The 24,724-nt window shown below is 42.2% G+C and overlaps 1 protein-coding gene across 2 annotated transcripts in view; it reads right to left on the bottom strand.

Moving 5' to 3' along the window:
• The window catches only part of sgcz (sarcoglycan zeta), a 273,737-nt gene that overhangs the window by 199,022 nt on the left and 49,991 nt on the right, over nt 1–24,724 (bottom strand). Inside the window, exon 1 of one of the 2 annotated variants that reach the window (XM_077525226.1) lies at nt 6,567–6,708. The exons of the other annotated variant lie outside the window; for it this stretch is intronic. The gene's annotated coding sequence lies outside the window, so the exon portion shown is untranslated. Of the gene's footprint in view, nt 1–6,566; nt 6,709–24,724 lie in introns of those variants that run through there. 2 annotated transcript variants of the gene reach the window in all.

The following is a 24,724-nucleotide window of genomic DNA, read 5'->3' as shown; positions in this document are numbered from 1 at the left end:
ACTCACAAGCACATTCGCTATGCCGACCTCGCTATCTATTATTTGGGTATGGTATGTATTATTCAAACCCTTCGCATTTTTGCTTGCCTACTCGTCCTACAGCTACAACTTCTCTCATCATTTCTCACATTTCACATCTCGTCATCGTCTTCTCTATCACTCTCCCCATTCTTTCTCGCTCCTGTGTGCTCCAAGTTATCTGCTGTAAAGTAGATAAGCATCAGTATTTCAGCACCGGGAGGAGAGGGAGAATAATACACAACATGCTGGAGTGAAGGTCGAACTGCCTATGTTATCTGTGTGTTTGTCTGAGGGGGTGAGTACGTTGGTTTGGGTGTGTATGTGATTTACACTCCCATCTCCTCTGTCTTTATCTGTATTCTTATCCAAACCTTGGCAACCTTTCCACAGAGAGTATAGACACTATTAGTATCCACACAAACACACACAGGTCTGAAGAAGTGCTATATCAGGACAGAGTGGCTATAAGATGATGCACTAAAGTACAACTGACATCACAGTTGCTCCTTCTTATTGGAATCCATTTTATTTCTTTCCAACCTCACTCTCTTTTATTGTACCCTTTGTTCTTTCTCACCGTAGACTAGAAATCAAAACTGGATTCCTTAACTTTGAAAAATGTTTTGCATCAAGTCTATCTAATTTTAAATGCCAATGTGCAGACTGTCTCTTTAATGAACTGCTATGATCGGGTGAACAGATTTTCTAAACTGTGACACTGCAATTTCGCTGAAAATCAAATATACAATTAATTTTCACCAGGAACTATTTTTAACAAATGTAACACTATTCGCTAGTCAATTTGGTGACCGGTGGTTGTGTTATTGCTATGGCTAATGCTAGCTAGCATTAGCTAATGCTAGCCAATGGTAAATAAATGCTACCTTGGCGAGTCAGTGCACTCACCATTATCCAACCTTGCTCGGTCCTGGCAGCTATTAGAAGCTGGCTGTGCCGTTAACCTTGCACCGGTCCAGCATTGTAACACTCGAAATATGCCGTCATTAAAGGACAGCTTGGGTCTGACTGGTGACTGCAGCATTAGGCTAGTAGGACTACATTTCTCATGATTCTCAGATACAGAGGCACGAAATAGTTCTAGTTCCATGGCCCAAACAATTGGCTTGCTGATTGGACTAAAACAGGGGTATCCAAACTACGGCTCGCCATACATTTTTTGGCGGCCCGCAGCAAATACTAAAAATAATTTTTCAATGCTGTTTAGAAAAAAAAAAAAAAAAGAGTGGATTAAACATTTCTAGCTACGCAAAGACAACTTTGCAGCTAATAATAAAAATAGTTTCATCCACTTGTTTAGTGTCCAGGTCCAATTTGTGAAAACATCACATTAAATTAATGGTTCTTAAGTGTGGTCTGTTTACTATCGGTTGTTTTTGTTGTGGTTCAGAATGTCAAGTTGGGATTCAGCTGCTGCTCAGTGGAGAGGCCTATCTATGATAGTGGCACACAGGGGTCACTATTTGCCTTGTGACTGTTAGCGGTTTTCAATAAGTAACTGTACATTATATCAACAATTTATAAATTCTTCATTGATTTTTACCATGTTTAACTCATTCACTGCCATTGACGGAAAAAGACGTCAAATGATACATTTTTTGCTGGTCTGGCAATGAATGTGTTAATAAATAACTTAAAAAAAAAAAATCAAAGTGGCCCTTGCAGCTTTCTATTTTTCTGTATGTGGCCCTCAGAGGAAAAATTTTGGACACTCCTGGACTAAAAAAACAAAACAAACAAAAAATGGGACACCAGGGGCGGGAGCTGCAAAGAAGCGCAACAATACAATGGGCTAGCGAAACCTGCTGGGATCTGAACTGATATTGTCCCGGGCTAAATCGTGACTCACCCCGTTAAATCGGCATGTCTGGTCACCCATTGGAGGAGGTCTGCATTCTGGTAAATGTTCTTTAGGCAATATCTCCTAACAAGCTACTACTTTGTAGTTTCTTTCTACTCAAAGTTGTGCTTGTTTAATTCATTCTTCACCTCATTTCCTTTAACATAGTAATACACACATCTGATATTGGTAGACTGTCATGGCCTGGTCAATAACAGAATTCCCCAGAGACATGAGCCAACGCATCTGGAGGGCAACGAGAAGAAGAAGCTGTGTTAACCAATATGAAGATAACTCATTCTCTCCCAGCCATTTTAACTGAAGTAACACCCTTCACTCCTGGCTGTTTTCCTGGATTGTTGACTGATTTTGCAAGGTCCACAGAATATTGTGTTCTATTGATATAAAAACATGGAACCTACCAAAAGAAAGATTAGAGTGTCTTCTTTCATCAGAAAAAGGGGTATATTTCTCTCTGTTTGCGTTTTGCAGCAATTAGCATTAGAATATACCTAAGTTCATTATTCACAAATCTACTTAGAAGTGTGGGGAAATCAGGTTGTTTTAACATGGCCCTGGTTGATCTCTTATAGTCTGCTGCCACCTGCTGGCCGAGAGTCTGCATCAAAGCCTTCTGTATTATCTAGCATAAAAAAAAACATAAACAAACTTATAAATATGTCTTTGGACTACTTAAAACATTTAAAATAGAACGTATTTATATGTTTTGGGGAGCAAATGAGTTACAGCCAAGGTTATTTCTTCACAGCAGCCACAAGAAAACGCTCAAACCCTAAATGTAAAACATGGCTTGAGAACATTTTCAGTCCCTTACAAGTGTTAAATAATTAAGTTATTATTATCATTATTCAGACTGGCCGTAGTGAATGGAAATACATTTAATTCATTAGAACGTGTTTCCTCTTCCAGGTACTTCACTGTATAGCTACTTAGCGCTTGTGTCAAGGAGACTAAAACTGTTATCATATAACAATGAAAAAAGCAAATATGGAGTTTGCACATACATTTATGATCTCCTTGGTTGTGTCGAGTATTTTTTTTCCCCCTTAATTTCAATATTTACTAAATTTGTGTGTGTTTAGTTGTTTTTCTGCATGAGAGAGAACAAGTGCTTGTGCACCTTGACACATCTCTCCATAAACTTGAGTGTTGAGTCATTTGTGCCTGGCTGCCTGCTCGCTATGGCAGAATGTACGTTTGCACAATTTCTTATGCAACTACGTGAATTTGCCTGCATAGCCAAAGACACACGCATGTGCACGCACACCCATTCACACAGTATTGGGGAGCTTCTTATTTAGTGATAAAAGGCAAGCCAGAGGGAGCCCAGTAATTGAAGTTCAGTGCACGAGGCTTAGAAGCGCCATGCATATCAGGGGTAATAAGAAAAAAGTTATTATTCACCTCAAAGACGCATGAATACGCACTCAAACTGGAGCAGATATATTGATTCACACAACAAAACTCCCAAATCCACAATCTTGAGCGTTGGACTTTTCCAGCTGAACCAAATTGGAAAGATGATGAAAATCAGCACATGGTGCTGTTGCATAAGCAAATAATCCTTGAAATTGTTGACTTTCACACTCTATATCCTGCTGTTCCGCTGAATAGATCAGAGCCCTCTGTCTGTCTTGCTCTTTGGATGTATTAAATGCGTTGGCATGAAGGAACTCATATTCCACTTTGGAACATAAGCCAGAACTGGCGCTCATTCAGAGCCCCGTGTTATTCACAAATGTTCTCAACTGCATTATTGTGGAATTATAGCACATAGATGAAGATCTTGTATTTTCACTGTGGCTTTTTGCAAAACATTAACTATTCACAACAATTGAAGGGTATTACAAATTACAGGAATAACCCAAAATGGGAAAACACAGCAACACCATGACCCTTTACGACAATGTCGTAACACGTGTCTCATAAAAGTCTCGCTAATATTTTGAATTATTTGTTTTGTTTCTATGCCAGTCCTTTCAAAATCAAGTCACAAACTATGGGGACCACTGCTATAGCAACATATATTGAGTGCAAGCACTATATACATTTTTTTATTTTTTATTCTTTGAAGCATTTTTTGTGAGTAGTGGATCTAAAAGGATGATGGTAGAAAATGAATATCCACTGAAAGTTACTGTGAAATAACCAGATTCACATTGTCAGCAGAAAAGATTTTGGTGGCGTTTGAGATATTTGCCAGGTCATCGGAGTCAAGTTATTGACTTTGTGTCTCATGCTACTAGCTAGTTTGCGGCTGAGTGGCTAGCTTCCATATGCTCGTCACTTATGATGTAACTGTAGGGTCTTTTATGTGTGAGTTGTGCTGTGGTTTGTGTATTTACAGTAAACGGTAGAGTAATACACTGGAGCAAATTATCGTCCTTCTGATAAGATGATCTTCTGTTTACATGCTAACCCTTATCTGCCTACCACGTCAACTTACATCACCTTTTTACTACAATTAAAATTGATTGTGGACAAGGTAAATATTGAATGCCAAAACAACAGGATAGGGGTATACAGTAAGTTTCCCAATTCCCGTCTAACATCTGTTAGACCCAATGCTGGCACTGTCATCATATTAAATGATCAGTTTTCAGGATCCTATGTGACTTTTAAATCACTATTTTAAGCACAATATCTAGTTGTGCTTGATTTGATGTAAAATGTAGAGGCAACTTAATCTAGATCTTCTGTTTAGTGTCATAGAGGCCAAGATCCTTAAATGGAATCCTTGGACTTGCATGCGCTCAATCATTGGAGAAGGACATGTACATCTGTGTAGTAGAAAGCCTAATGTTCTTCCTGACATGCAGTTAACATATCACATATGACCATTTATTGATCTTCAATTTCTCAACTGCTCTTGCATTAAAACGTTGTGTAAATATGAGCGGTCATTACTGGTCCTGCTGCTAAGGCAGACAATCATTTTTGTGTTGCGTATATATGTGCATATTGTCATCATAAATCAGAATCAGATGCAGGGTTAAGCCCTGTAATTCTCCAACCCATGTCTAATAAGTGGATTGGTGATTTATCAATAGCGTATGGACTCCTCAGAGACCATCTAATCATAACACATCTTCACCGATGCGCTCATGTGATTTTGCACTCCCAACATCCATTAATTCAAGTCAGGAAGGACACCAACATATATCATTAGGACTTAAAAAGATGTGAGTATGTGTGCAAGTATGGGTGAGAGAGCATGGCAAATATTGAATGAGGTTGGGATTTATTGAATTTACTGGTATCTTTGGTCAAAGTATGGGCACATGTCAAGTATCAATGTGGGGTAATATTTGCTTCTAATTACATATATGTGTGCGTGTGTTTGCTGGTGCTTGTGCGTACGTGTGTTAACACGTTATCTTACTTTTTCTTATTCCGCTGTTTTTTGTTCTTCAACTACTTCTACATTTCTCGACCGATTCAAAGTATTCCAACTTCAACGTGTTCTAAAATGTCATGTTTCACTGGCTATTACTTTTCTCGTTTCAGTCATTTACGGTTTTTCCACAATTAACATTTTTCACCCCATTCATTTCCAATGAGATATTCAACAATTCACTCCCATTCAAAATGTTGAAAATTCAATTCATCTTGGGATCAATTTTTAAAATTGCCATAATTCCCACATTGCAAAAATTTCTCATTTATCACCAACAAAATTGGCCACACATGTCGAGGTCATCATGGGTTCAGGTTAGGAGAGGAACAACTATATTTTTGTATTGAATTGAACATTTTTTACCTGAAGGTGTTGGATATGGGATGCATCGCTCAACGCTCCGGAAAAAAAAAATACAATAATCATACCTCACAACCAGTTAACATACCTGGAAGCATATTCCGTATTGGTATACACTAAAATAATTGTGTTTTACATTACCACCCTGAGATCATGATGGCTTCTGACTGAGAATGTGACTGCTAAGATACCGAGCAATTACGCTTGGCCTGAAATGATTGCATATAATGACAGGAGGATATGAAGGGAAAAGGAATGAGTTGGAAATGAAATCAGTCGTTTGAATTCTGGAGGGCTGACTAGAAGATTAGATGGAGTCTCATGTGGGCACACAAAATGGAAGAATGAGACTGATGTCTCTGGAAAACTGACAGAATGGATAGAAATGTAAATAACCGACAATATGAGCCTTGGAAGTGGCTGTTGTTTTCCAAAATTTGAAGTTTTGATTTCATTATAGTTCGAGTTTAAGCTCAACATTTGTAGTCATGCATATCCATGAGAACGCACTGATTATTAGGAGTCAAGAGCGGGGCTCAAATGAAAGCCATGAAACTGTACTCTGATAACTATGTTTGCTATTGTAAATCTCTGCTTTAGACAAGATTAATGCAACCATGTTAACTGTAATATTCGAAAACTCAGAATTATGTGTTTCTATCAAATTAAACCTAAATGTGTTTAATGTACACTGGTAATTATCCAATTTGTGTTTATTCTTGGAAAAAAAGAACAAGTAACTAACAACACTGTTGGAGCTTCATCCAGCTTTCAAGATTGAAACTAATTTAAATGGGAGTCTTCTGGCAGCAAGTTGAGATTTGGAAGCTGGGTTAGGGATCGTTAAAATGAAGATGGTCAAAGCAAATTAAATGGTGTGCTAAAATGTAAGGTCACCTTTGAACATACCTTTTAAAGATGTAAAGTGCATAATGAGAAAAGCACTGTGTGTGTGTCTTGACATCTCTCACAGTGTCAAGGGCCTCTGCTCTGATCCCTCTCTTCACCCTTTCAGGGATTGAGGGGAGGTTCACTCTTCCTTCACGTTCGCTCTTTCATCTCGACCCCATCACGCCATCCTCTAGGGGAGGGCAAAAAGAAGGGGGGGGAGGGGCAGCAAGGGCTGGCTTTTTATTCATCCATCGCCTCGCTTGTTCCTCTCCACCTTCTCATTGCCTCGTTCCTCTGCATTTTTCAACGCCTTATCAGTCCTCTCTGACCTACAAACTTTGCTTCACTTTCCTCTTACTTATTTGTGCTCATTCTATCCAATCCAATCCGGCCTTATTGAAAAATGATGTAGTACGCTGCCTTGTATGGAGTTTGCGTGTTCAGAAACATAATCACTTCTGGTTCGATAACATAAACGTGCAGTGGAATATTTGTGTAATACATATGACACGATGCGAGGAGGTAGGACTCAGACGCAGAGTGTAAGTTGGCCAACAAGGCTGCAGCTTTAATCCAATGAACCAAAAAACACCTCTCAAGGAGGGAAAAAAGGCAGAACAAAAAGAGCTCCAAACTGGAGAATAAACAAGGGCACTCAAAAACAGGGACAACTAAAGGCGCTCCGCTAGGGAGGAAAACAAGGGGCAAACTAAGGGCGCAAGACAAAGCAAGGCAAGACATCGAACAAGGACTGTGGAACAAGGACTGTGAGGACGCTTCCATGCACTGAGATGTGACACTTCGGCAACGGAGGGGAGAATGCAGGTGGCTTTTATGTCCGGGTTGATTGGGAGCAGGTGGAAACAATCATGGGCGTGGACCGGTGATTACTGTGCAGGAGGAAGGGCAAGTGACCTGAGGTGAGAGGGTGGTTAATGACTTCAAAATAAAACAGGAACCTGACTGTGAAATAAAAGCATGACCCGCCACTCTGGTGGCGGCGTGACAGTACCCCCCCCTCAACGGCCGGCTCTCGACGGCCCAGGAACCTCGGGGTGTTCATCATAAAAATCGTCGATGAGGGAGGGGTCTACAATGAACCGGGCGGGCACCCATTGCCGTTCTTCAGGCCCGTAACCCTCCCAGTCAACCAGGTATTGGTGCCCCCGGCCCCGCTTTCGGACGTCCAATAATTTTCTGACCTTATAAACTGGGCCCCCCTCCACCATCTCCGGAGGGGGCGGCGCAGGCTCGGGCGGGACCAGGGAACTGTCCTGAACAGGCTTGACCTGGCTCACATGGAAGGTAGGGTGGGTGCGGAGGGATCGAGGCAGGCGCAGGCGCACGGCGGCTGGACCTACTGTCTTGGTGATCGGGAATGGCCCCACGAATCTAGGGGCCAACTTTGGACAAGGTACATTTAGATGAAGGTTCTTCGTCGATAGCCATACCTTTTGACCTGGTTGATACTGGGGTGCGGCCCTCCTCCTCCGGTCAGCAGCTCTTTTCATCCTGTCGCCTTGACGTTGTAGTGCCAGTCGAGCCGCTGACCAGATTCGGCGGCACCGGCGGACCATGGCGAGAACCGAGGGAACTGAGGCTTCCTCCTCCAGGTCTGCGAAGTAAGGTGGGTCGTAACCATGCACACATTTGAACGGCGTGATTCCTGTGGCAGAGGTGGGTAACGAGTTATGAGCCAGTTCAACCCAAACCAAGTTTTTGCTCCAGGTGGACGGATTTTGGGAGACCAAGCACCGGAGTCCGGTCTCCAGCTGTTGATTTAGCCTCTCGGCTTGTCCATTGGCTTCCGGGTGGTAGCCCGAGGTTAAGTTCGCCTTGGCCCCTATGGCTCTGCAGAACTCTTTCCAGAAACGAGAGACGAACTGGGGCCCGCGGTCGGACACAATGTGTCGCGGGAATCCATGGGTTCTGAATACTTGGTCTATCATTATTTCTGCTGTTTTCTTGGCGGAGGGTAACTTGGGTAATGGAATAAAGCGGACCATCTTTGAGAAGCGATCAACAACTGTAAGTATTGTGGTTTTACCATGTGATGTGGGAAGTCCAGTGACAAAGTCCATTGATATTTCAGCCCAGGGTCTTGAGGGGATCGGTAGTGGCTGAAGGAGGCCCATCCGAGGTTGATTAGATGATTTATTTCGGGCACAGACTGGGCAGGCCCTTACATATTCCTGTACCGAGGCTTCCATGGAAGGCCACCAGAATCTTCGGGCGACAGCGAACAGGGTCCTGCGAGTACCTGGGTGACAAGACAGACGAGAGGTGTGTGCCCAGTTGATCACCTGTGCTCTTAGGGCCTCCGGGACGAAAAGCCGTCGTGGTGGGCATTCTTTCGGGGTGATCGTGTCTTGAAGGGCGTCCTTGACTTCCTCTTCAATCTGCCAGGACAGGGCTCCTACTATGCAGTCTCTCGGCAGGATGGGTTCAGGTTCGGTTGCTGTGGATTCCGGGTCATGAATACGTGAAAGGGCATCTGCTTTAACATTCTTGCTTCCGGGTCTGTAGGTCAGAGAAAACGAAAATCTGTTAAAAAACAATGACCACCTGGCCTGTCGGGGGTTCAGTCTTTTTGCTTGGCGCAGGTACTCCAGGTTGCGGTGATCTGTCCAAATGATGAAGGGGTGTTCTGCGCCCTCCAGCCAGTGCCTCCACTCTTCTAGGGCGACCTTGACCGCCAGTAGTTCCCGATCTCCAACGCTGTAATTGCGCTCGGCCTTGGAGAGCTTCCTGGACAAGAATGCGCAGGGGTGCACCTTTCCATCCTCCTGGCTCCTTTGGGATAGGACGGCCCCGACGCCCAGATTGGAGGCATCTACCTCAACCACGAACTGGCGGGTAGGGTCGGGAACTCTGAGTATCGGAGCCTCTGTGAAACGTTTCTTGAGTGTGTTGAACGCGGCGTTGGCCTCCGGAGTCCAGACGAAGCGTTGCTGTGGCGAGGTCAAGGCATGGAGTGGAGCTGCGATGGAGCTGAAGTTGCGGATGAATCGTCTGTAAAAGTTGGCGAATCCCAGGAACTGTTGCACCTTCTTTCTGGACTCAGGTGTGGGCCAGTCCCTGACCGCGCTGACCTTCTCTGATTCCATCTCGACTTTGCCAGGAGATACGACGAATCCCAGAAATGAGATGGTATCGGCGTGGAAAAGGCTCTTCTCAGCCTTCACGTAGAGCCGGTGTTCAAGCAGGCGTTTCAAGACTTGGGTGACATGGTGCTGGTGGGTTTTCAAGTCCGGTGAGTAAATCAATATGTCGTCCAAATAAACATATACGAACTGGTCGATGAAGTCCTTGAGCACGTCATTGATCATGGCCTGGAAAACAGCTGGCGCATTCGTGAGTCCAAATGGCATGACTAAGTATTCATAGTGGCCTCGGGGAGTATTGAAGCCAGTTTTCCACTCATCCCCTGCACGAATACGGACGAGATGATAGGCGTTGCGGAGATCCAGTTTGGTGAATATCTTGGCTTGCTGGAGCTGGTCGAATACTGAGGACATCAAGGGCAGAGGATAACGATTCTTGACTGTGATTTCATTCAGGGGACTGTAGTCAATGCAAGGGCGTAATGAGCCATCCTTCTTGCCCACAAAGAAAAAACCGGCTCCAGCTGGCGATGACGAGGGCCGAATAAGTCCGGCTTTCAAGGAAGTGTCTATGTACTCGTTTAGGGCCTTGCGTTCGGGACCCGAAACAGAGTACAATCTCCCCTTGGGGATGGTAGATCCAGGAATCAACTCGATCGCACAGTCATAGGATCGATGTGGGGGAAGTGACATGGCCTTGGTCTTGCTGAACACCTCCCTGAGAGGATGATAGCAGGTGGGAACGGTGTTCAGGTCCGGGTAATCCTGGTCATTCACGAGAGACACCTGTCGGATGGCAGCGGGAGGTGCCTCTGCCGCTGGCCGCTCCACCCCATGGTGTTCACAATCATCTCCCCAGTCCAGGACTCGCCCCGATCGCCAGTCGATGCGGGGGTTGTGCAACTGCAACCAGGGATGACCCAGGACCAGTGTGTGTGATGGGGAACGGAAGACATGGAAGCGAAGAAGTTCTCGGTGCTGTCCAATATGGATCTCAAGAGGCTCTGTGACATGTGTGATGAGGAATAAGTCTTTCCCATTGAGCGCCCTGGCCCTCATATGGGTGGAAAGTGGCTCCGTGCCTGCCTGCAATTTTTCCACCAGACCCCAATCCATGAGGCTCTCGTCCGCTCCGGAGTCAATGAGAGCTAGTAGGTCTGTGGAAATGGCATTGCAGGAAATCTTGACTTGCGTGAGTTTTCGGTTTTTGCCTTGCTTGTGAGTCGCGGTACCCACCGGAGAGCCTCTCTTGGTGGGACAAGCTACCACCAGATGGCCTTGTTCTCCACAGTAGTAGCATCGCCCCTCTTGACGACGTCGCTGGCGTTCGTGGTGAGACAATCGGGCGCGGTCCAGCTGCATCGGCTCCTCGTCACTCTCGCTGGGCCTTCCCGCGGTGGGCGACTGGGGAAGGGCACCTCGCGGAGGGCCTCTTGCTTCTGGGTGCCGGAAGAATCCGGAGCCGTGTCCCCGTTGATGTCCGCTGGTCTGCAAAAGATCTCGCCGTCGATGATCTGTGCGGATGGCCAACGAGATCAATGAGTCCAAATCGCCAGGTAAGTCCACTGGCAATAAGAGTTCTTGCATGGCTGTGGAAAGCCCCTTTAAAAAGTGGTCAAAAAGGGCTGTGTCATTCCAGCCACTCTTGGCCGCTAGAGTTCGGAATCGGATTGCGTAATCATTCACCGATTCTCGGCCTTGTCTGAGGTTGCTAAGCTCTCGAGTCTTTTCCCGATCCATGTTGGTTGGATCGAACACGAGGCGAAGTGCCCTGCTAAACCCGGCTGCGGTTGAGCAAGTCGGGGAGTGCCGTGCCCATTCCGTGGTGGCCCAGTCTCTGGCTCGTCCAGTCAGATGGGAAATCATGAAGGCCACACGGGAACGGTCGGTGGGAAAAGCCTGTGGCGAAAGTTCAAAATGTAAGTCGCATTCGGTCAGGAATGCCTGACATTGTCCTTGGTCTCCCGAGTATCGCTCCGGGGGAGCCAGTCTCAACCCCGCCCCGGTCAAGGCTGGAGTTGGGATCGGTGGTTCTGCGGTCTCTGGTTTCGTGATGGCCGGCGTGGAGTGTCGCAGGTGGCTCATTAGCTCCTGCACCTGTCCGGCGAGCTCTCCCATCCGGGTGACCATCGCCTGCTGGAGCTCCTCTGTCTGCGACAGGCGGGCGGCCTGTCGTCGAAGTGCAGCCTCCAACTTCTCCGCTGGGTCCATGCTGGCCGAAGTGTACTGACACGATGCGAGGAGGTAGGACTCAGACGCAGAGTGTAAGTTGGCCAACAAGGCTGCAGCTTTAATCCAATGAACCAAAAAACACCTCTCAAGGAGGGAAAAAAGGCAGAACAAAAAGAGCTCCAAACTGGAGAATAAACAAGGGCACTCAAAAACAGGGACAACTAAAGGCGCTCCGCTAGGGAGGAAAACAAGGGGCAAACTAAGGGCGCAAGACAAAGCAAGGCAAGACATCGAACAAGGACTGTGGAACAAGGACTGTGAGGACGCTTCCATGCACTGAGATGTGACACTTCGGCAACGGAGGGGAGAATGCAGGTGGCTTTTATGTCCGGGTTGATTGGGAGCAGGTGGAAACAATCATGGGCGTGGACCGGTGATTACTGTGCAGGAGGAAGGGCAAGTGACCTGAGGTGAGAGGGTGGTTAATGACTTCAAAATAAAACAGGAACCTGACTGTGAAATAAAAGCATGACCCGCCACTCTGGTGGCGGCGTGACAACATATTGGTAATAGGAATACAGTAATCTGTTCCAGAGTCAATGTGTTTGTTTCATAAAACTAGATTTACTGCACAGGCAACATTTTATGTAGACTTTACACTTGAGGGTGACACGGGAGTGGATTTTTACTCCCATCCTATTCCACTCCCACAGAATAAATCGTGTCCCGTTCCACTCCTGGTGAAAACGCCCACTTCCGTTCAGAATTACTCCCACTCCCATAATGGAGTTCAACTGCATCAATTAAAAAATAAAAGAAAATAAACGTATGGAAAGAAAAATACAAATCACTGGCCAAGTGTGAATCTGTTGAAGGTTTTTTTTTTTCCCGAACTGATATTGGATTAATCATGCTCCTGTCTGCTCCCGCCAAGTTTTTATCCTGTCCCGTCCCAATCGCGTAATTAACTCATTCACTCCCAGCCATTTTCACAGAAATGATCCCGTTCGCTCCCGGCTGTTTTACTGGATTTTGACTGATTTTGCAAGGCCCACAGAATATTGTGTTCTATTGCTATAAAAGCATGGAACCTACCAAAAGAAAGATTGAAGTCTCTTCTTTCATCAGGAAAAAAAGTATGTTTCTATCTGTTTCCGTTTTGCAGCAATCAGTATTAGAAGAGAGCTAAGTTTCATCATTTTTCACAAATCTATTTAAAATTGTAAGTAATTGAGCTTTTTTTTCTAGATGGCCCTGGTTGAGCTCCTTTGCTCTGCTGCCACCTGCTGGCCGTTTGTGTAATAACTACCATTTCTGCAACCGTTCTTTGCAGTTGAGAGGCTGCATCAAAGCCTTCTGTATGCTCTAGCATAAAAAAAAAAACAAAAAAAAACAAAAAAACATATAAATACGTCTTTGGGACACTTAGAACATTAAAAAAAACATCTTTATACATTATTGGGAGCAAATGAGTTAAAGGTAAAGTTAACTTCTTTGGGGTTTGCTCGGGATTGCTGGAAAAACAAAAAACAAAAAAAAAACATAACATCTTGAACCTTATCCTAAAGTTTGTCTCCTCCTTGACCATTGTCATAAGGAGTGTGGGTGTCCGTCGATTTCTTGTTCAATTTGCTGTAATGCTGTAAAGCTGTAATGTGAAGAAGATCAACCCTCCTCCCTTTCTCTCACCATCCATCCTTTGGAACCAACTAAATTTGACAGCTTTCAGTTCCCTCGAGTTTATGAAATTTCCATCATCATGACCTCAGGGATGATTAACACTCAAGTATGGGATTTATCTTTTTCAGCTTTGCCTCACACTGACGCTCATGTGTTTGACTTAGAGTTTATGTATGACATGTTTTGTTTGTTTTTTTTTGTTTTTTTTTAATAAGCCCGATTCCTACTTTGGCTACCACACAAGGAGGGTGCTTCGTTACCTCAAAGTTGCCTTTTATACCCGTAAATCTCATTTAGAGCTTTCTTTGACTCCCCCTCTTGCAACATATGGGCAGCTAGTCCTTCCTTAGACTGTCTATTTTCACCCATAGGTCTCACTCAAACCATTATCATTGTTTCTAACCATTAGCACAAAACACAAAAAGCTTTCTGAAAACAGCAAAGGTTAGTACACTCTTATTACTCAGATTTTTTCCATTTTGCATGTATTTAGGTTTTTTTGTTTTTTTTTACATTTTGATGATAGTGCGTCGTGATGACAGGCATCGAATAGGGGAGGTGTTGGCGGAGTGATTTCAGAGTGGCAACAACATGGAGAATGTGTTCTCCCCAGCTTTGGCACACAAGTCAAGTCAAGTCAAGTCAACTTCATATGAGATACTGTGACACGCGACGCAACGATGGCTTGAGTTCTCCACCATGTAGACTGTACCAGGTTGGTTTAGGGTGACCAGATTTTCAAAGTTAAAAGCCACTAAAATTTCACTGAAAATTAAATATACAATAAATTATCACCAGTATTTTATAACAAATTTAATTCTTCCACAATCTGGAAATGTAATTGCTAGACAAACGCTATCTTGTTTGACAAGGCTTAAAACCGGTTTGGTCCATACTTGCCAACTTTGGGTTGTGAAAATCGGGAGAATATTTTTCATCATCATTCCCGGGAGAGGGAGTGTGAGAGGTGAGGGGGACGGACCAGCGATTACTATTCGCTGTGAGAATAGATATATATATATATATATATATATATATATATATATATATATATATATATATATATATATATATATATATATATATATATATATATATATATATATATATATATATATATATATATATATGTGTGTGTGTGTGTATCAGTGGAATTAGGGGAGTACCGGCACACTTATTTTTTTCCACTTAAAACACTTCCACTTAAAATACTTGAGTGAAATTAGTGCCACTGAGTCAATACGGTTTGAGGTAGAGCTGATAGATTAATAATTCAAGGACATGCAACTGTGATCATCTCAGTATAACACAGTAATAGAAAAGTTAAGCCACTTTATTAATTTAAATCCCTTAGAATAATGATTTGTTTTATTTTGCTCTGAAGATTTATTATCTTCTCTAGATTTATTTATTTTTTTTTCGCTGAGAGCCCGCCCTGTCAAAGCTGCCACAGTTATGCAAAGATGCATTCTCTCCTGCCACCCATGTTGACGTACTGTATTTGTGCTCATTGCAGCTGTAGCTGACAGCTGATATCCTCTCACATATGAAATGCAAGACCAAACCACGCAAAATCATGGAATGTCACTGGAAAGTGTCAAAACACCAACATGTGCAAGAGGATGGCAACGTCAACAAGATATTGCCTGAGCTGTCATTTTATACATCATGGATGTGATGAAAGATGAAAAAGCCAATCCCATTGAGCCCTTAAGTATAAAATGACTACCTTCTTTCTTCTGTGACGTCTCACCAAGGTACAAAGCATCTGTCTGCATATCTGCAGTCTGGAATGGAGCTTTCCACAGCTATGCCAAAGCCAAAGGCCGTGATGTAAATTCATTATCATCTGTCTTAAAGATGAGAAGCCAATCTGTCTGAGAGGTGTCTGGAAGGCTTCGTAATGCCGGCATGACAGAATGAGCAGGAGTGAAATGCCAACACAGTCCCTGGAGTGTGTTCTGTGTGTGCGCGTCTTTTTGAGTGAATGGAGTACGAGACAGGAGTGTTTATTGTGCATGTGTGTAAGATGGTTTTAATGCAGTCATTACAGCACTTGAAAAACAATAGCATTAGTTCATATTGAGTAAGTAATCACCGGGGTACTGTCATTGTACTTCATATTAATGCATGTATGGCTTTATTTTTTTTTCCTAAGGGAAAATGTTTGCCAGTGCGCTCATTTGCACCCAAGATAATTCGTAAGGTCCATTTTTGACCCAATTGAAGCAGAAATTACATAGCAAGCAGCCACAAGATGTTTGCACAAGCACAGTAAGTGCTTGCCTGACTAAATGGATGGCGACAAGGTGAAACACAGAGGAGAATTAAAAATGATAAAAATGCCAAAATATATATACAGCATTATGTTAAAGGAATGCAAGTACAAATAGAATGCAAATCTATCTCGGTGTACAATTGACTGGGGAGCCATCCTGAGCATCATTCATAGAATGCTACGAAGCTCAGAGATTGGTCTTGGTGAGGAGATCAGACTTTCAAGACCAATTTTTGTCTGAAAAAACTACGGTAATCTCAGACATACTGTAGAAGACTCATGATTTACTCTCGAGACCAGGGGCCTCATTTAGAAAGCTTGCGTAATAACAAAATGATGCCAAAACTTATTATTTATAAAAAGAAAACTGAACATGAAATTTATGCCACTACTTTTCCGTTAGTTCGTATCACTGCGCGGCGCCCTGTAGAGGGCTAATTGATGCACTGCAGCCAGCTGATCCTTCCGCTAGACGTTGTTTGCCTTTTCGAAGGCGGAAGGATCAGCTAGCTGGCTGCAGTGCGTCAATTAGCCGTCTACATGGCGACGCGCAATGATTGGAACGAACAAAAAAGTAGTGGCTGGCTGTAATGGCATCTAACTTTTTTCAGAAAAGGAGTAATGTGATGGAAATGTATCACGCTTTTGAACACAAATAGTTTTTAGAAGAAAAACGCTTTATTTCCGAGACCCCAGCCAGCTTGCTGGACTATTTTCCTCTCGTCCAACACCGGACCAGAACTCGTGTCACAGAACGCTGCCAGGGGTAAGTCAGTGCTGATCGCACACACTGGAGGTGAGGATGAAATTGACATTCATGTTTAAAAAAACCGAACGATCCGTTTAACACTTCTAAGTCTTGGTCTCAGTTTAGTCCAGACTATGACATCATCTACTGTATTTATTTACAGACATACGATAGGGGCATCATAAGTGGCTTTGAGTATGTTAAGCTCCATCTGAGACAAAATGTATATGGAGCCTTAAAAATCAATCTTCATTTGTTGTGGTGGTGTGGCACTGTCTTCATCTCCTTCAGCATGAATGGATGCTCATTTCATTCAAGACGCTTCATCGGGCTGGATTGACTCTGACGCAGGGAAGCACTTTTATCCATAGCGTAATGTGCCTGTAGGTTTGGTGTTTACTAGTTGAGAGTTTAGAGTTGTTGTTTTTTTATGTTTTCCAGTACTCACAACTCGTCACACTCACTGTGACACATATTTAGAGATCCCCAAAAAATAGGAAACAATGAATCAATCATGGCGCCAAAATATTAAAAGTTTTAAGATATGCTGTAGTATGTTCGGGGAATTTGATTTCATGGATTTAGTGGGCCTAATGTGGAAAAAAGTGTAAGGATTATGATTATATAATTGCGTAAAACATCAAAGCAAGTCCTGTTTCTGATGCATATAAGGTATTATTTAAAAAAAAAAATAGATGCTTTCCAGTGTATGATTTTATCAAGGCACAGAGAACATCCTTCTTTATCTGAGCATAAGTGTGTTTTCAAGCGCTGCTTAAGCCATTCATTTGCATCAATTCCTTCCTTTTACTGATCTTGTTTGGTTGAATGACAACTTTCCAAGTTCCTCATTAGTTTTTCAAGCGGCCAGCAAAAAGAAAAGGAGGGGGGTGACTGAGAGGCTGCAGGAAAGATGACAACTGGCTGACAAAATGACATTCACTGGGGACAAAGGAGAAGAGACATGGAGGGAGACTGAGGCGAGTAAATAATGATGGGCACGATGTAATGGAGGATTGACACGGTACTGAAGGAGGAGAAGAATATAGGCTATGACAGTGATGGGTAGGGTGAAAAAGAAGGAGTGAAAAATGGAGGAACGGCTTTGTCACTTAAGTAGTTTGTATTTTTCTGGGTAAGGCATATCTCCCTGACAACTCACAGAGTGATGACTATGTGTCTTTCTCATGCTGCGGTAAGGGCTCTGTGTACACACCATTTAGTCGGAGTCTTTGAGTGTGTCCTGGTCAGTCCTCACCACACACCAACAGTGTTTTCTTCCAATTCTACCATAGTTTCGAAGACAACAACATATCAGCATGACTGAACAATTTTTTGTCTTGACTAGTCCAGTGGCTAACACAGCAAAAAAGGCTTCAAACCCTCGATACACCAATCCGATGTCGGAAGTCAGAAAGTGTCCGAGCGCCATTTGATTGATGTATAAAATCATCGTTATAGCATCGCAAAAGAAGTGATGAAAGAGAATAAACCATAAACGAAGAAAAGCCGTTATAATTTTATTTAGCATTTGGACGTAATTTTGAATGTCTGTTGGGACAGAAAATCGAGAAGATGAATTCATCACTATGGTTCAAGAGAGACAGACATTACATTACATTACCGTTAATTTTATGTTGATTGAGTGATGAAGGCTACGATACTCTGTAAAGAGCCCGAGGGTGTGCTTCGTGTAGAAGTACCGGTACATCGGGCGTGAGTGAAAAAGACAACGGCATGCATCGACGTTTATGTTTTAATATCCAGCACCTGCAAAGAAGTATCCGGATTCATTTTTTTAACAATGAGGAATAGTAACTATCATTGCCAATGGTACTCCTCACACGTGCAGAATGTATTTTTTAGTCAGTGTATGTTTGTTGTGGTGCGTATTTCCGTCATTTTTCTGGTGTGTTGTGCCGACGGTCACGCCGTAAGCGTCAGTCACTTTTACCTGACATTGAATTGGTGTACCTGTTTACATGGTGTGTTTTCTCCCCCTTTACATTTAGCAGGGCTTTGCAAGTAATGTGTGACATCATTTATTATGATTAATGTCAAGATTTTGTGAGTTGTTTTCCTTCTGTACATTTTGACCAGCATACGTTCTTGGAAACACATAGCATGTTTAAAGAAGATTTATTCGGGATTTTTTTTTCTTTTTTTTTCTACAATTTAAAATGGAACCTAAATAAAAGTATCAGTGACATGCTTGAACTTCACAAATTACAGCACCCTTTTTACCATCTTTGTACAAACCTTAACCACTTTCGGGGAACCAATGAGAGAACGGATTGGCATTACAATGACTGTTTTGAGACTCGCATATAAATTTTACTTTGGAATGAAAAACCCAGCCAAGTGTTGAAAGAGTGCAAAACACACCCAAGCCTATGTAAAGACAGTAAAAGTGTTGGTTGTACTTTCACTCATACTAGAAGCACTTATTTATTTGTCATTTAAGCCATTAATGCTAACTCTTCTGTTATGATCCATCCGTTCATTTCAAGTGTATACCAATAGTCCTTACCAGGGTTCTTGTTATGACTTTGTTTTGGGTTGGGTCATAGGGCCATTACATTGTGATGGTACTGCTATGTCTCTTGTGATGATGAAGTTGTCAGTTGCTATTGATGCTGTAACAGTTGCTATGTCCTTTGTGATTATGTTGTCAGTTGCTATGTTCCTATAATTGTCACTCTTAGGTTATGTACTTGTTACTCTTATTTTGTCATATAAGCCTTTTTCTGTCATGTAGAATTGTGCATTGCTGACATTTATGTCCGTACGTCAAGGTTCTTTAGCCAAGGTTTTCTCTCGGCACGTCAAGGTTTCCTTTCCCTACTCTTTCATGCAAGCTTTATTCCACGCAAGCTGTTCTTGCTTCCATGCATGCAACCCCGCTCTCTCCATCAAGGTTTCTCTTTCAGGTGTTTTCTTTGAGGCCATCTGAATTCAATCCTGCTCTCTCTTGTCACTTTGTATTTTTGCATATAAAAATCTTTGTTTCCCACCTGCCATGTGTTGTCTGTGTTTGGATCCTAATTCTGCACATCACGTTCAAGCAGCGGGGTACACCCTTCACTTACATATAGGTGCAAAAAGACAAACAACTATTCACGTCCACTTTCACACCTATGAACAATTTAGTCTTCAATGCATGCATGTTTTATGAATGTAGAATGAAGTGAGACTTGGGGAAAACTTACGCAAGCATAGGTAGGGCATCTCAATTCCACAGAGGAAAGAAAGCAAGGGCCAAGAGTCAAGAACTCTGAGGTAATAAGGTACTGCTTCCTGTCATGATATTATACTTAATTGGGATTAAGGCCTTCTGGAACCGCACTGCAAAGCAATACCGTTAAATGGTGGATACTCACTGGACATGAGCTTTGAATCTTTGCAGCATGGAGCAAAAAGCTTGCTGAGATTTCTTTATCAGTAAACTGAAACTTCGGCCATTTAAGGTATGGCTGCAAATTGCCCTGTGCAGCATTTTATATGTTAAATCTGTATCATACTTCACATGTATTATAGTAATGAGGGAGTAATTTACAACTATCACTCTCACTTACAGGTCTTTGCATAATTATCAAGGTTGCTATTTTATATTGCTGCTGATTCTCCGCTCTAATTCTCAAGGTCTCTCCTCGGTGAGTCACCTCAATTTCCGATGAATTTCAATAAGTCATGTTTGTCTTGAGGTTAAGACAATCAGAGATAGAAGTACTGGCCACATTTACTGTAGGTGCTGATAACACAACTACACTGCAAGAATGGCAAAACACACACCTTATTACACACTCCTGAATCCCCTCGACCTTCCCTAATGCAAGGTGTGTTTGGAAGGCGGGAATGCACACGCTGGATCTTTTCACCTTAAGGCGGAGAGGACACACTTATTTATCACTCCGCTTAGCTCTCTCAAACGCCGACCTACACACAAACACACGCGCGCACACGCAGGTAGACTCAAGACACAAAATATAGGAAGAGGAGAGCAGAGAGGGAGACCCAGTAATGTTGGATTTCTTTGCAGGGAAGACGAAAGAGAGAAGATCAAACACACGCTGCTACGTGATACAGGAAATGTCATCCCTCCCCTGACACAGACGCACACAAACATAGAAAGCAAGCCTCCACACGTTTAAATTCAGCATGCTTTAAAACCAATATACCGTGCATGTATGTGTACATGCACTGTATAATGGCCTCCATGTTATCCTCTGAGTAATTAATCATACAATATAGCAACTCAGAATGACTTAAAAGCACAGCCATCGTTCTTTTCCCTCTAATGTAACAATATGGACGCAAACAGGAACCAAAAACAAGGTCAAAGCTTTATTTAAATGAGTTCCTCAATTACACTTGGCCTTATCACACCAAAATAAACATGACTTACCACAACCTTTAGGGTGATAAACATCAGCTGCTGATGTCCATTGGTGATAAGCTCTTAACTGTCACTTCATCACATTGCACAAACATGAGGGACAAAAACACCATTTTTTTCTACAGCAACAAAAATTTTTATTATGCTAATATTTCAAAGCCTTTAAGGTAGTCGTTAGATAATATCTTGTTTAATTTAATTAGGAAATAATATTGTAAATAGTAGGGATGGGCGAGTACCGATACCAGGTATCAGTATCGGGCCGATACCAGCCTTTTTTCAAGTACTTGAGTACTCGTGACGCAGACGAGTACAAGTGGCCGATGGCAGAGGGGGAAGACGTTAAGTGAGTCCTCCTTGCCTGTAACTGGCGCTAGAATGTAGCAGTTTTTCACCAAAACTTCACCGGTTTGGAAATACTTCAAAATTGTGAATCTTAAACTAAAAGAGCATTTTTGTGTTTTATTTTGAGCGTTAAGACTATTGAAGAGTGACTGTGTTGTTGTTTTTTTGTCAAAATTAAAGGAAATATATTTGTTTAAAAATATCCTTTAGTGATTTTTTTTTTTTATTTGTCAAAATGTACTACTGGTATCGGCAGTTGGTATCGGTGAGTACTGAGGGTCTGAGTATCGGTATCGGTCTGAAAAAAAGTGGTATCGAACATCCCTAGTAAATAGTATCGCTACTAAAACCTTATACAAAATTTCATTACATTCTTTTGTGGTGTGTAGCAAGCAAATCATTGCTGTCATTTGTTGTACAAACATTTTTAACCTAAAATGGTGTCCTGTTGTTATTGTTTTTTTTCCCAATTAGCTAACTAATTAACACATTTTTAAGCTTTCTAAGAAGATTTATTTCCAGTCTTCTTCCTTGACATGCAAACTAGTTGCTCAACAGTTCAGAGTCTCTGTTGTCGTATTTTGCGCTTCATAATGAGACACACATTTTGAAATGGGGACTCGTCAGACCACAGCACACTTTTCCACTTTGCGTCAGTCCATTGAAGAAGAGTTTGGGCATAGAGAAGCCGTTGGTGTTTCTGGGTGTTGTTGATATATGGCTTCTCTTTGGATGGGGAGAGTTTTCACTTTTTGCAGATGTAGCGACAAACTGTGTTAACTGGTACTGGGTTTCTGAAGTGTTCAGGAGCCTATGTGGCAAAATGCTTTATACATTGATGTCAATTTTTATTACAGTGCCTGAGAGATTGAAGGTCACTGGCACTCATTGATGGTTTTCTGCCTTTTTAGGTCACTAAACTTTAGGTCACTGGACATAAGAATTAGGGATGCACAATAATGCTATTTTCAACCGATACCGATAAACCAATAATTTAGAGGTGCCGATGTCAATAACCGATAAATAAGCCGATAATTGTTTGCAAAATTAATTTGAATACAAATATGCTTTCAAGTGCTACTATAAGTCTAACAACAACAAACAACAAACATTGTATACACTTTGCACAATGTTTCATTGTATGTAAAGCACCATGAAGCTGAATTTTATTGATATGAACCACAAACACAACAGATGGACCAACGTGGCATGTCTATAATTATTGATGGATTTGTTTATTATCTGGTTTATCTATATGAAATCAAATTACCGATAATTATCTGCAGATTTCACTATTATCTGGTTTATCTGTTTGATGTCAAAATGGTCGATAAGTGCCGATAATTATCGGCCACCGATATTATCGTGCATCACTAATAAGAATCATTATTCAATATTTTACATTTTTGCCTCAATTGTTTTAAGATGCAATTAAAAATACTATGAAATTTAAAACAATTTCAGAAATTAATTCCTATTTACTTTCTGCAATTATTTAAATGCTAGGCTTTTGTCAGGTTAGGTTTGGACATACAATAGTGTCTGATAAGAAGCCTGAAATACAACATCAGAAGCCTAAAACACTTCATGATGACCGATGATGGTCACTGTCACTTACAAGTGAGATTATCAAATAATGACGAGTACACACGAGTAGTGTAAGCCACATTGGTCTAAAAAGTCACATTTCCGCCCAAAAAAAGTAACTCTGGAAATCATTCTCTGTCTTCTAAACATATGCACCAATAACAGGCTGTTTTGACCTTTGATTCTGGCAAGATCCATTTGCTCTCGACCACGGAACATAGCTTCCGTAATGAGGTGCATGAGTCTAACTGGGCTGTCTAATTTCATCAAATCAGCTAAAACCAATCCAGGACAGGTCTCGATGCTAACAAACTGAATATATTCAACAACAAAAGTCGAGCTTTCTGTTATTGTTTGCAAGACATTTTCATTTGCATGCTATAGAGAGGGGTACAATCGACTAAGAGCATTTACTAAAGTTCATGTTTTGCTGTAGCATCATTACCTCATGGCTGGCTTCAACTCCCGCCAGCCATCAATCATTTCAAATTGAGAGATGGGGAGAAGGGTCGATGAATGGGTTATAGCACCCTATTATTAATTTTTGAGTGTAGGTAAAAGGTTTTAGGGGAAAAAAATACAGCAATAGAGAAGTTATTGCATAATGAGGTAGATTCAATTCAATGTGCTTTTGGCCTTGTGAAAAAGAGACGATGGAAACTGGAGGTTGGAGGGAGTTTGTGAAAATGGATAGAGGTAAGTGTGATGTTTGCGGAGATGAGGGGAACAGAGTGTTTGGGGATCCGGTGCTCAGGGAATAAAGAAATCAATGAATGAAAGGTGGAGTGACGATTGGGAGGTTACAGAGGAGAAAAAGAAAAGCCAGACAACATGGCTGCCTGGCAGTGGAAATGTACTGACGCTGGATAATTGGATAAAAGAGACTGGTGTTTTGGACTATAAAAGGCCGAAAATGGTGTTTATGTGGAGGACAGGAGGAACCACTGTAGGAAGGAGTGAAGCAATAAGCCGTAAAGCCTCACCTGTCAAAAATAATAGGGGGAGGGGGCTGCAAGCAAGAAACGAAAAGTGGGATAGAGGTCACAAAGTGAGGTTAAGAGTGAAGCTGAGCTGAGCAGGCATCATGGAAGAAAAATGTCGGCCTGGGAGGAAAAAACAATGACTAAACAAGGAAGCAGAAGACAACAAAAAATGTACTTTTTAACAGGAAAAGATAATTTCATTGCCAGTTGATGCGTAGATGTGATTTCCCATAAATGATGTCATGTTTCCTTCTATTAGCTATGATTGGATCAATGGTGCAGGCTAAAACTGTTCCCTGTTTTACCTTGATTGCTTAAAATGCAATTAATCAGCAATCAATTCCACACAATCAACAAGTTTCTTAATGATCAATTCATCGATTGTTATGTCCATCCTTAATGTAGTTAAGCATATAGACATCACTTCAGCTCTGGAAACCGCTTGGTGCCCTCACACGTGAAATCCCAGTCTGTCTGAAAGGCGGATTATCATGATCATCATTAATAAGCAAAATGCCAGCAACCCTAAGCCTGCCTGTATCTAATAAATCCTCCCTGATCCACACTGGAGTGTAATTAATACAGATGGGTGGAGGGTGGGGTGGTGGTAGAAGGTTAGCTTCAGCTGGGCATGAGTTAATAAGGAGGGAGTGAAGGAGGTGGGGAAACACACTTAGTCCCAAGTCTCAACTCTCTTTTTTTTTGCAGGGAACAAAGGTTTATCAAAACACAGAAGAAATGGTTTAACACCTAACAATGTATGGCTTACAGTACCCCAAAATCAACTGGAAAGTCGCCAGTAGGCCTGGCTTGTACAATACTAAAAAGTAAAATATTTTGTGCATTGAGAATCCTAAAATGTGAAATTCTGACGAAATAAATC

Source organism: Festucalex cinctus, chromosome 6, assembly GCF_051991245.1.
Source record: "Festucalex cinctus isolate MCC-2025b chromosome 6, RoL_Fcin_1.0, whole genome shotgun sequence".
In the NCBI taxonomy this organism is placed as follows: Eukaryota; Metazoa; Chordata; class Actinopteri; order Syngnathiformes; family Syngnathidae; genus Festucalex; species Festucalex cinctus.
This window is presented reverse-complemented; position numbering and strand designations above follow the sequence as displayed.